The sequence below is a fragment of the Acanthopagrus latus genome, chromosome 8, assembly GCF_904848185.1.
Source record: "Acanthopagrus latus isolate v.2019 chromosome 8, fAcaLat1.1, whole genome shotgun sequence".
NCBI lineage: Eukaryota > Metazoa > Chordata > Actinopteri > Spariformes > Sparidae > Acanthopagrus > Acanthopagrus latus.
In genome coordinates, this window is record NC_051046.1 from 7454635 (window position 1) to 7470684 (window position 16050).

Genomic DNA, 16050 nt, shown 5'->3' on the forward strand with positions numbered 1-16050 from the left:
CACAACTGGGAGGCGACACTAGCTAGACTCTGACCATGCTGCTGGGATTACATATCCATCTGGCATGGGAATACCTCAGGATACCCCAGGAGGGGCTGGAAAATGTGGCTGGGGAGAAGACTGCTCTGCCTAGTTTAACCAGATAAGCAGAAAAATATGGAAGGATGCTATGAGTGTGTGGGTGATCTGTCTCTTTCTCTTTGGCATTTTTCTGGTGGTAGTTGGATGAATCCACACAAAGTGCATGCTGAGTGGCAACTCACATTAAGGGAACTCTTCCTCCTGCCTCCACATTTATTCACATGTACACACAAAACCCGTGTAGAGATGCAGAAATGATGTAATATTGCAGGAGACTTGCAGAAACAAACAGAGCGAATGAAGCCCATTTCGACACAGCTGGGTATACGGGCCGAAAATCATTGGCCCCTCAGTCAAGATTCAAGATGAAGTAATTATATGAAAACAAGCACCATGGACCATATCACCTCTCTTCCTGCACGCTGACAGACATCCATAAACTCAAATAAGTTCAATTCGAAACACACAGTGTCCATCTCTGCACTCGGCGGTGCTTTCTCTGAGAGCCAGGCAATATATGCTGACAGACGTTTGTCACTTTCTCCATCTTAATCTAATCATATGTGGAGCATCAGTCTCCATTTCTTTACAGAGAGGGAGCGAGGGGAGCTAACGCCTAAAATATCCTGCAGGGGGATTGAGATAATCACAGTGGTTCCAACAGCATCACCACTGCAGCTGCATCGCCTGGGAAAAAGTGTGTTTGTATGCGGTGGACCTTTTTCCTTTTACCCATCCTTTACAGTCTGGTTTGTCCGAGCAGTCTAGCGGCAGCCAGGCAAACAAGCCTCAATCATGCAGCAAAATGAAAGTCAATATATTCATGAATGGATTTGAGTGAGATGCCTAAGGCCTATAAAAATAATGGAGTGTGTAACATTATTCCCGGCACCCCCAAATGGAAGCAGCCTTAAGGGGGGAATATCTAACATAAGACAGCTCCACTCATCTATGCGCAGCAGGAAACGCGGGGGAAAGAGGGTGCGATGTGAACACTTACCTGCGTCGGGAGACCTGCAGCCAAGTTTAGAATATTACAAAAGCTTTACCTCATTACTATTCTCCTCTCCACTATAAGGCTTCCTCCTCCTTCTTTGCAGTGCTTGTGAGTGCATTTCTGTGCATGTGTATTTATGTGTGGGTTCAAATGTTGTTGTTTTTTTCTTCTCCCCCCCAGTGAACTGGCGCTCAAACAGCTATCTCTATTTGCATGCATTAGGATCCTCTGTGCACCCGCAAACAAACGGGGCTTCAGTGCTTATCTCCTAAGATAGAACAGAGGAACCGTGTGCACGGCGCACCACTCTCAAAACTGAATTTGATTTACTATATTTTTACATGTATGACTTCAGTTCAGCTCACGGAAGACTTGTTTTTTTCCCGCTGAACAGCGTGTTCAAGCCGAAATAGATGAATTGACAAATATGTGAAAAGAAAAAAAAAGAAAAAAATAAGGCCAAGGGACTTTTCATGGCAGTGAGTCTCAAGAAACTCACAGAGGAATCAAATATGCTCAGTTTAGAGACAGGCCTGACCGCTCTGTGCAATACAGCATGCTATCAGACCTAGTCTCTTGAGTTAGGTTGTCTTTTAGAGTCAGTGTCAGGAAGGCCAAGGATGACAGAGTTGTCACAAGAGGAAAATTCAGTCCACACACTGTTGCCAACACAAGGACACACTGTCTTCATCTGTCTTAGTTTAACAAGAGTTTGTCTTCTTTCCCTCTCTGATTTAGTTGACAAGCGTGTCTCTCCTTCACCTTCCTTCAACTTCTTGTTTGGGTCTTAACTGTGAAGTGAAAACTTCATCACCTCTGCGATGAGCAAACTTTACATTGTGACGCTTAACAATGATGCACTCTGCTTCGTACTTTCCGCTACGCCACATGCGATTGCTTTTCAGTCTTGATGCTGTGAAGCTCCAGAAGGTGGATGAAAATACTGTGTTTGATTTCCATCATTAAGGCCCTATTCACACAGAGAAATGTAGGTGCACTGAAAACAATAGTAGTGTCAGAACAGAGGAAGGGGAGAGAGAGAGAGAGAGAGAGAGAGAGAGAGAGAGAGAGAGAGAGAGAGAGAGAGAGAGAGAGAGAGAGAGAGAGAGAGAGCGAGAGAGAGAGAGAGAGAGAGAGAGAGAGAGAGAGAGAGAGAGAGACAAAGACAAAGTGGTGACTGGCCAGGAGGAAAACGCAGGTAATAATAGAGATAACTCTTTGTGTAATCATAATTTGCCACAACAAAGGATCCAATCAGAATTGAAAGGTCTTGCAGAGCCATATCCGTCCATTTTTCTCATGCCATGGTGTGTGGGCAGTGGTTCGTCTGAAAGAATAAGCCCCACATCTGGAACACAACAAGCTCTCTTACACAATCATCAAACTACATGACATTCAGAGTCTTCAGATCGCTGTATTGTTCACACTACACGACCTCCCGCCTTGTATAGAGAACATTGAAGCCTTTCTCATCTGCAGACTACATGACTGAACAGCGACAGGAGGTCTCGCATTACAAGCTCTTTCGGCAGGAGGAGTGTGTCTGGTCTCCAAACTATGTCTTGTCATGAAAACACGTACAGGCGAAGATTTTAATGATCCCCTGACTTTTACTCTGCACCACCAGAATTTGTTGTCAAGATTAAAATGTCTGGACATTTCTTGGCCTGACTGGCAAATACATTTCATACAGATAATATGGTTCCCCTTTTGAATTGCAGTAACTTAGGTGAGTCCCTAACTCCTCCTTTTCATGTAACAGCTACACAACTTCCCGTCCCTACCCATCATTCCTTTTTGTTTGCCTCTGTCCTCTACCTCACACTATGTGTATCCGTCACTCTTTTCTAACTAGGTCATCCTATCCTCACCTCACTCCACTAAAGCCATATCACCAGCTAGCTCCATATCTTCTTTTTCATGTAGAGAGCTGTGCCTCTGTGTTTCATGGTTCACACTCAGTGCTCGTATTTTTCCAACTTGGTGTTTCCTGTGGCTCCGGCCTGCCTTGTGGCTTATGTGAGAGAAAAAAAAACTGTAGTGGTGAGTAGTTCTGTGAGGAGCACTGACAGATGTAGCGGTTTACCAGCATACTAACCACCCACCACCTCTCCCTCCTTTTATCTACACGGCCCACTCCACCCTCATACTTAATTTTTCAAGTATATTTTCCACATTCATGCAATGATGCACTGGGCGATTGCCCCGCTGGTGCCCCCATGTTCTTAAAAAGTGCTGCAAAAGTGCCCTCTTTTATAACCCTGTGGTAGATAAAACATAATTTGGTGGCTCATTGTGCAAGAAAATGGTTTGCAGTGCCTCCAATGGTGCCCAGCCAGTGAGAAAAATGTGATGACGTGCAATTTGGGGTGCCCCTCAAATAGAGAAAATGTAGCGAATTTCTCTCAAGGGTGTTTTTCCAGTGGAGAAAATTTGATAAAGTGCCTTATAGCATGCCCTTTAAATAGAAAAAATGTACTGAATTCCCCTCCTGTGTGCCCTTCCAGTGGAAAAAATGCAGTGAGGGAAGTCATAGGGAAGCCCTTCCAATTTAGAAAACATGATGGAGTGCCCTCTAACTTGCCCTTCAGATTTCAAGTCGAGAAAATGTCATGAGTTGACCTCTGGGGTGTCCTTCCAGTGGAGAAAATATCATGAAGTGCCCTCTTAGTTGCACTTCAAGTAGAGACAATGCAGTGACTTCTCCTTTATGGTGCCCTCTCAGAGGCTGAAAATGTGATGGAGTGCCCTCTAACTTGCCCTTCAGATTTCAAGTAGAGAAAATGTGATGGAGTGCCCTCTAACCTGCCCTTCAGATTTTAAGTGGAGACAATGTAATGGATTGCCCACTGGGGTGTCCTTCCAGTGGAGAAATCATCATGAAGTGTCCTCTAAAGGTGCCCTTCAATCAAGAATATACAATTAATTCTCCTTTTTGGTGCTTTCCAGTTGAGAGAACGTGATGGTGTGCCCTTTTAGTTGCCCCTCAAGTAGAGACAATGCAATGACTTCTCCTTTATGGTGCCCTTCCAGTGGAGAAAAATGTGAAGAAGTGCCTTCCAGTTAAGGAGATGTGATACAGTGCACAAATGGGTGCCCTTAAAATGGAGAAGACGTGATACAATGCCCTGTAGGGTGCCCTGCGTGCACCACTGCTATGTTGCTGCTGTACTAGTTAAATCTGCAAAGTCCTCTCCTTTCCTTTCCTTCCATGCTTCCCTTCCCTCTTGCTCCCCCCATTGCTATTCACCCTTCTTCCCCACCATACATTATATGATCGTATGATCATGATACGCTCAATACTATAAACACCTTCTCTGCTGCAGTCTTTACATCTGTGATCATCATGCATCACTTTTTTCCAGCCTCCTGCCATGTGTCAAATGACAACAGAACACACTTCTCTGTAAAAAAGAAAAAAAGAAAAGAAAATCATTGCGAGCGAGCGAGCGAGCGAGCGAGCGAGAGAGAGAGAGAGAGGAAGGGGGGAAGAGAAGAAAGTGTATCAACCCCCCACAGGGCAGCAGTGAGCGATGGGCACCCCCTCTGAGTGAGGTTCTGGGGTTGTCTGTCACTGTACCCTATCTCCTGCCAACACACTCCCTCTTTGCACTCCATAAGCTGCAAAACTGTCTGTGCCCGTGACAGCCTTAGTGTCAATAGCAGAATTTCCTCTAGAGCCCTGTTTCTGTCTCCGTCCCATCCTTTGATTCCCTCGCACTAAACGGGAGAGCGGCACCTTACTTAATTTGGTGAAAAATACATCATTTAGCACAATGCATGTCCATAGATTTATTTAAATTGTCACGCTGCGCTATTGTCAGGTGTTTTATTTGGACAATGCTATTCCTATTACCTCCTCATTTCCCGTTTTTTTTTTTTTGTATTGTGCACTGGGTGGCTCTTTTTGTGGAATCTATTGTGGTTTTGTAATTGCTGTTACTTGAATCACTTTGCCGCTCTATTGTGCTGTTTTTTTTCCCCACAATGCCTGCGCGACCTACTTCTTTAGTGTAAAAATGTAGTTTAATTAATTTGACTTGAATAGTACAAGAGTATAGCTGAGTGCTGCTTTCAAGTTCTAATATAACAGCGCTTAGCAATCACATGCACGCAGTCCGTTTTCTATTTATGTGTCCTAAAATATGCCGGTGACAAGCGTAATGGGTTTTAGTAACATTTCCTGAGAGGGACATCACCCCGTTCGTACTTATTTTCGCCAGCTGAGCACTTCCCAAACAGTGGGTGTTACCACTCCAGAAATACAGTGCAGTTCTTTACCGTATTGCACTAGTCAGCTCATCGATGTCAGCGGAGGAGCTTTAGTACAGTGATACTTTTTAATTAACATTGTTTACATTCATCCCGCATCCATCTTGCATTGATCTTGCAAACAAGGCAGCCACTCGCCAAGGAGAGTGGACAGTTCCCTGTCCCCTAAAACTAAAAGCAATGTATCGACCTTCACATCCCTTATCAGGCCACTTCATGCACACATACTAACCCCCCCATTCCCCCTCCAACCCCAGACACACACACACACACAGACACACACCTCCCTCCTGACCCATCTAATCCTTAATTACCATGTGTAATTAGGCCCTGACAGCAGAGGTCAATCAACTAATTACGGAATCACAGGATGAAAGGAGGAAGGAACCGAGGACCAGTCAGTCAGAGACCTCACAGCCATGATTAAAACCTGAACATCACACATCATCTCTTTAAGCCCACATACGTACTGCCCAGCACCTGACCTACACTCGGGCTGAATTACGAAAAGCACATGCTCTCGGGCATGTGAGCAGACATACGCTCCCTCTCATATATATATATATATATATATATATATATATATATATATATATATATATATATATATATATATATATATATATATACACATATATACACATGTCAGGCTCTCATACACCTGATACGAACATGGACAGTAGAGGCTACGCGTAGTGACAGGAGATGCCCCCATAGTGCAGCTTGCCTCCAGGCCTCTCACTCACATCTGTCACTTCCAGCCTCGTCTCTCATCGATCTACAGCTGGAGACCCACGCTGGGTACAGCTCAGGTCGATCTCATAGGTTGTGTGTTTTCGTGTGTGAGCGGTTGGTCATCTTGATCTTGCACGTCCTTTTTTTAAAAAATTTTTTTTAGTTAATTTTTTTCATCAGAGTGTTTATATTTATGCAAGTGTAAGATTTTTTGTTACGTAAGTGTGCACATATGATGGGGATTACATATTACTCTGTGTGTGTGTGTGTGTGTGTTTGTGTGAGTGTCTTGTGTTAGGTTAAGACCTGGATCGATATGTGTAGAAGTATCTTGTATTTTATAGCTGCATCAATACCGGGATGAGTGTCTTAATCAGCAATGTGTATCTGGCCTGGAAACAGAGTCTCCGGGGAGATGCCGCCTCGGAGCGCCATCACAGCATTGACGTAGGCAGGCTCAGTGTTACATTTATGTACAGTGAGGCAGCTACAGGCTGCATCTCTGTTCGGGCTAACGGCAGCTGATTATTTGCTCCTCAGAAATGCTGTCTACACGTTGTAACTTCACAGATTATCGGAACCATTCCTGATAAATTAATAATCTCGTCTTCAGCGCAGTGTTTTGCTTGTACGGGCTTGTTGGCAGGCTTGTCAGTTAACTTAGCTCGTCAGAGTTTCATGAGCACATTAAGGGGCTGCCTTACATGGCGAAGCACCGTAGATCAAAAGCTAGGAAAGGGAGCAAAATGAGGGCTGTGGTTTTTTCAAGAGATATAGTAGACTGTAATATGACGGATGAAGAGGAGAGAAAACTGAACATTTTCTGATCATCACTTTTTCCCCCTAATTAAAGATAAGACTTGCAATTTTTTAGATTTCTGTCCAAAAAGAAAAATCCCATGAAAACAACAAAACAGGGAATGTTTTAGTAGCCTAGTTCTCTGTAATACTTTATGACTTCCCTACCCTTTCTCGGGCTCCTAGCCGCAAGCCCTCGGCTCTCATTGCAGATGAGAATCTATAAAATCACAGTTATATACTACCATTTTCAAAAAAGGCTCAGCAGGGCACTTAATAGGAAATGCTACTCAAACAGGAGCTCTATGTTTAGCAGTGTATTTGATGTGTAATGTGTTGTCAGAGCAGCAGGATGGTGTGTGGATCCATTTTAAATAAACTGCACATGTTGATTATGATGGAATTGTCCCTCGCTGCGACCATGTAGCTGTGTTGATGACAGTGTTTGGGCTGTCGTGGTTTTTGGTGAGGTTTTCCTCACGTCTCAGGCTTTACTCTTCACCTTCTGTCTTTAGTCTTTTCAGGGTTTGCTACGCCAGACAACAGTTCAGCTGCACCTGGAGCTGCTATAAAATCAGGGCTTAGAGTTCAAAGTTACTTCAAAAATAAGCCGTGGCCTTCAGCTTATACTTAATGTTCATGTTGCTGTCCATACAAAAGGAGAAGTAGTCCATGGCATTTCTCACCTCCTCCAGTTGAAAGCTGGTGTCGGGTTGGTTCGTAATGTTTTTATTTTTCTTTCATCTTTTTTTTTTTTTTTTTCGTTTTGCGAAAAGGGACTCAAACGCAGACACAGAGGCAGGCAGGTAAAATAACAAAAAGGGAGCTTTAATGATGAGCTGATATCCAAAGTCCAGAACCCGAAATCCAAATTACAAACAACAGGCAGGCAGGCAGGCAAAAGAAATCCCTAGGAAATAACTGAAGAGAAATATAAAACTGAAGACAAACCAGAAGCCACAGAGAACAAAGTGAGGACACAGACAAAAGCAACAAAGACTGAGAGGAAAACACAGACTGAAATACATGGCAATGATTAACCAATGGAGTGCAGGTGTCCACAGAAAACAGGTGGGAAAAACACAAAGACAGGAAGCTGGAGGTAAAACATGACACACAAGGATGATCTACAAAATAAAACAGAGAGCCAAACCTTGACAAAGACAACAACAGATGCCAGTCGCACAGAGGAAGAACCTACACAGAGGCAGCGCTGATATCAGTTCACTTGTCAATTTAGTTGATTTGGATTTTGCTGACAGTAAGAAAGAAGGGTTAGAGTTACTCTCACCCTTCACTCTGCCACTCTTCAGATGTCAGATTTTTACCTTTAATAGCAAACTAACCAATCACGCTCTGCCGTTAATGTCATCGACGAATCTAACAAATCTATCGAGAGCATTCTAAACATTGCAGTCTGAGTGATGAGTCTCATTTGAGCTAAATCTAATGCCGTGTCAACACAGGGGACATTGAGCTGGATTGATCAGACCAGTTCATCTCTTCCGTGAGATTTGTGTGACGCCTGACGAGTGAAAAAAGCACTTTGAATGCGCCATAGTACACTTACTCCGTAACTGGGAGGCTTCAAATCCTGTCTACGTGTAATTCATAATAATCTGCACATGTGTTTGTTTGTAAATTCACGTCTGACTTGTGTCTAATTTTCTTCTCTTCTGTCATCTTTTCCCCTCCGCTCTCCGCCCCTCCCTCCCCCCGCGGTGGAGCAGTGCATTAGGGGAGATTAATACGAGGTAGTCATGTTACAAATCATCCGCTGTGCATTTCCCTATTCATCCTCTACCCCCTCACCTCCCTTACCTCTCTTATCTCCTCCTCACTTGCTCTCTTTCGCTTTCTCTCACACTCACCAACTCTCCCTCTTTCTCCCTCTCTCTTCCCCATAAACAGCCGAGTGGTCAGATTGCAGGCCAGCCCTAAAAGAGCAGACCATTTATCTACCTCTGAATACTGGAAACCTGCCACAGGTGCAGTGGAGCACAATAAGTCTTTCTCTTAGGAATACATATGCTTTCACTTGCTGCAGAGCGGTGCTATCCGAGGTGTGTGTGTGTGTGTGTGTGTGAGTGTGCGTGTGGCGGGGTTTTAATTATGTGTATTTGAGCCTGTGCCATCATTTGGATGCAGGTGAGATAAATGGTGATCCTGGGCAACCTTTGAAATTGGGCCTGTAGACAGTCCAACACGCCCCCCTTTAGAATCAGCCGAGCAGTTTTCCTCTTATCGCCGCTTCTCTTTCTCTTCACGCTCACACACAAACACGCGTGCATTCCTCCAGCCTTTTATTCTGCCCTCCTTGCTTTAGCTCCCACCCACCCCCCATGCTCCTTTTTCCTTTCTTCCTTTTTTTCCTCAAACCCATCTCCGCCCTCCTGTCTGTGCCTTCCTCTGCCAGCGTGCTGCTCCTATTTGTTGTCTTAGCAGCCCTCCTCGGCGGGGTTTTTTGTATTGGCTGTAATAAGTTGTATCTCTGCTCTGTGCCACCTGTGTCAGCTGGCAGTCTCCCCTCTTCTGCCTCACTTCACACACTGAGCTCTTAATGCATTTACATCGCGACCGCTGGGAGGCAAGTAGGTGTTTGCTCTGGTGGTCTGTGTGTGTGTGTGTGTGTGTGTTCGCCAGCGTGTGTTTGTGTTACACGTGTTTGTTGACGTGCTCGCGCACGCGTGAGCACCTCGCGCCAGAATTGTCATATTCATGACTGACTCGGTCTCCATGAATTTCAATGCAGTGTTACGGCAGCTGGTGACAGTTCTTGATATGACTCCAGTGCTCCCTAACCTCCAGACGAACAATGACTTACATACTTATCTGCGAGAGAGCTCAGTGTCTTGATTTACATGCTTGTGAGTGTGTCTGTGTGTATGCAAGGAAGAATAAAGATAACCTTTCATCTGCTTCAGTGTTTCCCCTCTCTTGTAAGTCACAAATTACTCCGGTTGTAAGTCACTTTTTAAGGATATCAAAAAAGAAGAGAACAATTTAAAAGTGCAATATGTTAGAATTGGCAACTTTTTGAAATTCATCATAAAAAAAGAAGCGCTAACTTCCATTAGCTGGTTAGCTCAATTAGCAGTGCAGCTAGCGGTCCAGTCTGTGAGCTCGAAGCCAGGCTAGCACAGGAGCTTTGGACAGGGATGGGCAGGGGCTAGCTGGTTAGCATGCTAACTTTACTAGATTCTTGGCAACACAGTATATCGCAATGTCAAAACTATTATTTTCTCACGTTCTGTTGATAATTGCACTTCATTTTTGAATATGTCCAACCAGAATTCTTACATGTTGCACATATGATATCTTTATATCTCTTACCTTCAGAAGATGATGTAAAGGGTTGCTTGAAATTACATTTGAAACGTGATTAGCTTCTCTATGTGACTTAGAAAAGAACTTCTCCATTTGCTCTATGCGGATTTTTGGACTTTGATCCGGTGGCGTTCAGCAGGTGACCTTCCGTGTAACTGTGGTTTCTTGGGTGTGTCCCCTGATAGCGGTATATCTGAGAGGCTGTCTGGCTGATGAAAGGATGTGATGAAATGATGTGATATCACTTCAGTTGATGAACTCACAGCTAAATTATAGCCTGACGCAACCGGCCTGCCCCTAACTGATTGAATGACTGACAGCCAGGACCTGCAGCCTCTTATCAATACAACACAATGACAGCGAGGGACGCTCACGGGGGACACGTGTCAACAATTTCCTCTGGAAAATGACACGCTGGATGAATTTGTCTTTCATCTGTACAAATGTGAACGTTTGTCAGTTTAGCTTGAAGAATTGTGTTGGCTGTTTGGACAGTCAGTTATTCATCTTCTTTAGTAAAGTGCTGCATGTAAAGAAATATCTTCTTTTGTTTGTTTGTTTAAGTGGGGGCATCTAGAGCCACAGTCATCAGTCAGCAGACACATGGCGGCCATTAAAGATCCAGTGTGGAGGAATTAAGGAGCATATACTGGCAGACATGCATAAGATATTCTTCATTATGTTTTAATTAGTGTATAACAGAGTGAGTCATTTTGATGGACACGGTAAAAGAAAAAAAAATGCTATTATCTATTGTTAACCATCATTTTAATTTTCCTTTTTTTATGATGATGAGACACAGTCTGTTTAATAACATTTCATTTTCAAAACATGTCGATCACAATCACATTTAATTTACACAACAAATGGAGGGCACGGACTGAAAAGATGAACAGAGACACCGACCGCGCGCTCCCTTTTCAACATGTCAACGCCACACGAAACAGACAGATGCTTTTTTTTTTTTTTCACAGCGACAGAGGAGGGCAGCAAACCTCTGCCGCCATTGTGCCTAAACAGGCAAATATGAACCCCAAAATCTAAATCAAACCTCTGGTGTGTGGTTACCTGAAAATAAGAATTGTTCTATTATTTCTCTATATGTATGGAGGGTGTAGGTCCTACGTGTTCCACCGTGTTTCTAGAGTGGCACATGAACCAAATAAGCAATAAATATCCTGCAAACGCTACAAATTCCCTGACAATCCATCCAATAGTTGTCACCATCTCACAAAAAAAAAAAAAAATAAAAAAAAAAAGAAAACATAACAAATCTACATGTGCTTTTGGAAAAGTCAGGGGGTCATCAGACTGTGTTTTTCATTATCTGGGAGCTATAATTGTCTGTACAAAATCTGATGACAGTGCGACCAAAGCGTTGGTCCAGTTGATTGTTGGACTGACAAAAAAAACAAACAGTTTGACTAAGATGTGAGTGATCTGGAGTATAAAAAGTTTTTTAATGGCCACGTAGGCTGGTGCGCTGACACCAGCCGGCTCTCTCTCTATGTGAAACGATGGTTGTTCAGTCAAATGCTCGACATGTCCACCGCAGATAGACATACAGTGGTGAAATATTGTTAACAAGGCAGGTGTGTAAACTGTCACAGCATTTGACTGCTTGGAAAATATGGCAGCAGGGGACTGGCTGCGTAATTTCAGACACTGGACTGCTGAATATTGTGGGTTTTCAGATTCTGCCAGGTGGAGCCGATGTTGATGCTGCACACCTATGTATCCCGGCGCCACAGGACTTAACAGCCTATAAACTTGTTGTCAGCATGGAGGAGCACGGTCTACACTTTCTTCCTCTATTAGTGCAGCACTAATGGTTTCTCACACTAACAGAGCAGCAGGAGTAAAAGTGGCTCCGCTTTGCACCAACAGGAGGACACACAATTTGATAGCTGCTGCTAACCTGAACAGGCAAGTTCAATGGAGTGATGCTTCTGTGTGCTGTACTGTGTAATGTGAGGTCAGCATGTAAGGCTGTCAGTATGCAGGCAAGTGGAGTGTAGTAGAGTGGAGTGGACAGGCTTGCAGCTGCAAGGGATTTCCCCCGCAGTGGTTAGGGATGCATGGAGGGAAGACGTCCCGCTATTAAACTGGCTCGCAATTATGTAACAGCCTCATTATATAATTGACACGCATAACTGTGGGTCACATCTGAGCTGTGGCTCCCTCACAAAGCGCGTGTCTTTGCGCTGGGGAAGTGTGAGGGTGCTATTCGTGTTGAGATAGTTCAAACACTGTGACACTAACAGACAGACAAAAAGACAGAATGAGAAAGAAAGAAAAAAAGAGTTTCAGATGCAGGACTCTTTGGTGCTTCGAGCAAAGTTTCACGACAGCGGCCTGCAGGCGAAACCACTTAACCAGCGTGTGATTCGTCATTAGATCCCTTTTCATGGCAGACTATTAGGTGAGCTACTTCCAGGGCTCTGGTCTTGTACATACTTGCTTATTGGGGACATTTTGCCATCTCGGCAGTGCCTGACTCCAGCTATCTTCGTGAAAGAAGTGGAGCGTTGCTGGAGCTGAGGCAGAAGCCTGGTTGCTGACAGCTATCCAAACAACTACCAGCTAGCTGTCACTCAAAGCGGTCATACCCTCAATTATGCAGAACTTTAAGCCTTTAATTTAAATGAGTGAGTTATGACTGGGGAAATAAGCTACAGAGACCAAAAATAAAGTCTAAAGTTGGGTATTTCACTCTGGGAGGTCTTCGGGGAGTGACTCGCATTTGGAGCCAGCCTCAAGTGGCCACTGAAGGAACTGCAGTTTTGATGGCACTTTGCATTTTTCAGCCCCTGAGGTTGCCGGTTGGTCCTGCATCGATAAAAGGATAGTGGGCATCCTCCTCTCCATACTCTTTTTTATTTAGCAACATAATGAGTAAAACTGACTTCATCAAAGAGATTTCCCTTTTAAATTTGAGTACATAATGACTTAAGCCATAAGGGGGAAGAATTTTTTTTTTAACATAAAAAATGTACTTATTAAAAATGAAATTTACATTAATTAATGCCATTTTTGTGGAATAAAGACCCAATCCTCTCCCTCAGCTAAAGTACCCTTTTATTAAATCAGAAAGTGTCTTTTATACTCTGTATAGAGAATACAATTCACATTTTTGTGTTCATCACACTGGGTTTGTGAGGCTGAGGTTTTAGCCGCTAGCTTTGCTCCCATCTCTCGAAGTTGTATTTTGCGAAGACAAGTAGTCTGGGGCATTGGGGAGATACAGCATCCCCGCTGTACTGAGCAGATGCTCAGAGGACAGGGATTTTTCATCCACTAGCAGGCAAACAAGCTGCTATGTATTAACAAAGCAGAGCGGCAGACCCGCCGGGACAGAAAAAGCAAAAAAATTGGCCTCACTAATGATAAATGAGTAATTAACACAATTAGGAGGCAATTCTTTCATTCCCTTCATATTAAAGCTGTATGTGTTTTCTGCTGATTACTGGCACACTAGGCACAACGTTTCACTGAAAAACATTATTTTTGCTTTGCAGAATACTGTATTTGGATTAGGGGGGACGTCTCCAGTGTTTATAAGGGAAACGTGTGAAAATGTGTGTTTGTTTTTCGCAAATATGATCTGTTGTGTTTGTTTGCATGCGTTTAGGAGATATGATGCAAGAGCAGAGCACTTTAATTTCAGTAAACAAACGAAGAAGAAGAACGCACACAGCTTTTGACTCGGAGCATTAAAAATGCATATGGGGAAATCATAGACTGTGCACAATATGGTCAGAGCTTCAGAGTCTGAAAATGGAAGCCAGTGCGTGCCTTAAACCTGCAGTGTTTCACATAGCCAGTAGGGGGAACCTCCAGTGGTTGCAAATTGTGTGGAAGCTTATGAGAAAATTACAGCAAGAATACAGCAAGATGTTCATGTTGTAAATTATGTAAAAAAACAACAAATAAATAAAACTAAAGCATACTAGGCTTTAGGGTATTGCTGGCTAGTGATTTGCAAGTTTCTAACAGTTTCCACTTTCTGTCCTCATGTTCTCATTTAGAACGAATCAGGAAAAAGGGGCAGCAGCTTGTATCCTCCACAGCGCCACCATCTCCTCCAAATATGGTCACAACAATAATTAAAAAGTCTCAAAAAACATTTGTGCAATAAAAGAGTGGGTTTCCATTATCTCCCATAACTATATACTGCTACACTTTTATCAGACATGCATTGACTTCCTCTGTAAAGATTTAAATCGGGTTCATCTGAGGTTAATTTTTCGGTGACTCTGCTGAGGCCTGTTGAGAAAATTCTCTCTTGATGCAAACCACAGGGGGTCACAGAGCAGGTTCAGCTCAGCACCCATGGAGCTGGAAGGTCAGATGAACAGTTTGTGAGACACAGCTGCCCACAGTCCTCGCAGTCATCGCTGCTTCCTACAGGCATCAAACACTCTGCTTGTGCCTGTCTGCCAGTTTGCCAGTGTTAGTCACAGCGCGGGGCTGGAGGTGAAAAAAAAAAAAAGAAGAAGAAGACTGTAACTCTATGTAACCGAGTTCACTCGCTCCAATATCCTATCCATCTCTGCAATTTAAAGGGCAGCAGAAGGCGAACGGTGTCATTGCCACGGGCAACACGAGTGCTGATTTGTTATTTAGATTGAGGTTTTCATCTCATGGACGCCGTGTTCTTTGGATGTCGGCAAAGTTGAATTTTTTTCCCAGTGCCGCTAGTCTCCTATTGATGCTGTGTGGATGCGTGCTGATGGTGTGTTCGTGAAGCAGCTCTGAGTGATTACCGTGTAGAGCAACATTACAGGCTCACTTACCACAACGAATTAAGCCAGAGTGCCAGGCCCACAGGGAGAACTCTTCATCAGAGGACCAAGGAGAAGATAAAAGAGTGCTACGACTCAATCACTATCTGGTCACAGAGTTTAACAGGAGACAAAACTCAGTGTGACACATGCAATGCATCTAATTACCACAGGAAACACAGGTGGAGGCAGGGAACAAATGCAACACAACAGCCCGAGGCTGGAATCACAGAAAAAAGTAATAAGAATGTGGTATTCAGCGGTCTATCAGACAGAACAGTGAGCTTGCTTCAGAACAAAAGCAGTGAGACTCCAGGATTGACACTCAGCACAAACACGTCTGACACACACACATCTTGTCCGGTGTCTTGCCTCTTGCTCCTTTTGCTCGGGTATATCAGCTCTCACTCTCAGACACTCATGCACATGAGCACACAAACACCATGAGAACATCATGCTGTGATTACTGCCTACAGTCATAAGGTCAAGCTGGTCGAAATCGAACAGCCTTTCTAGTAGATACCAGTTCCCCTTCGGGACATGAAAGGCCTGGACAAGCAGCACGCTGCCGATCCCATAGTGCTCCCACAACCCCACAACTAGGACTTCTGCTGGGAACCACGGCAGGAGTTGCTCCCCTTGGGCTGGAGCCCCTTTGGAGATGTACACTCAGCAACAGCAGAAGATCAAAGTCTGGTGGAGAAAATAGATCAGATTAATGAAGCCAAGCTGTTTCTCCAGCTCAGAGACATGGATGGTGACCAGCATGGATAAACCTGCAGCAACATTACACAGTTTTACTTGGCACTGAATGCTGTTAACAAAAAGAATCACAGACAGAACTGATATGTCCTTCACAATCTGAGGTGTCACTGGTTTTTGGATTGGAAATGTCCATGTCTATGGTTTATTCAACTCGGGTCTCTATTTCAGGTTCCATATTGTAGAAAAAATAGATTTCCATGTCTTTGTTTTAATTAGAATGAAGGGCTCGATGCTCTTTAAACACTGTGACAGTATAAAAATGCTCAATCGATGGAAACAATGCACACATGG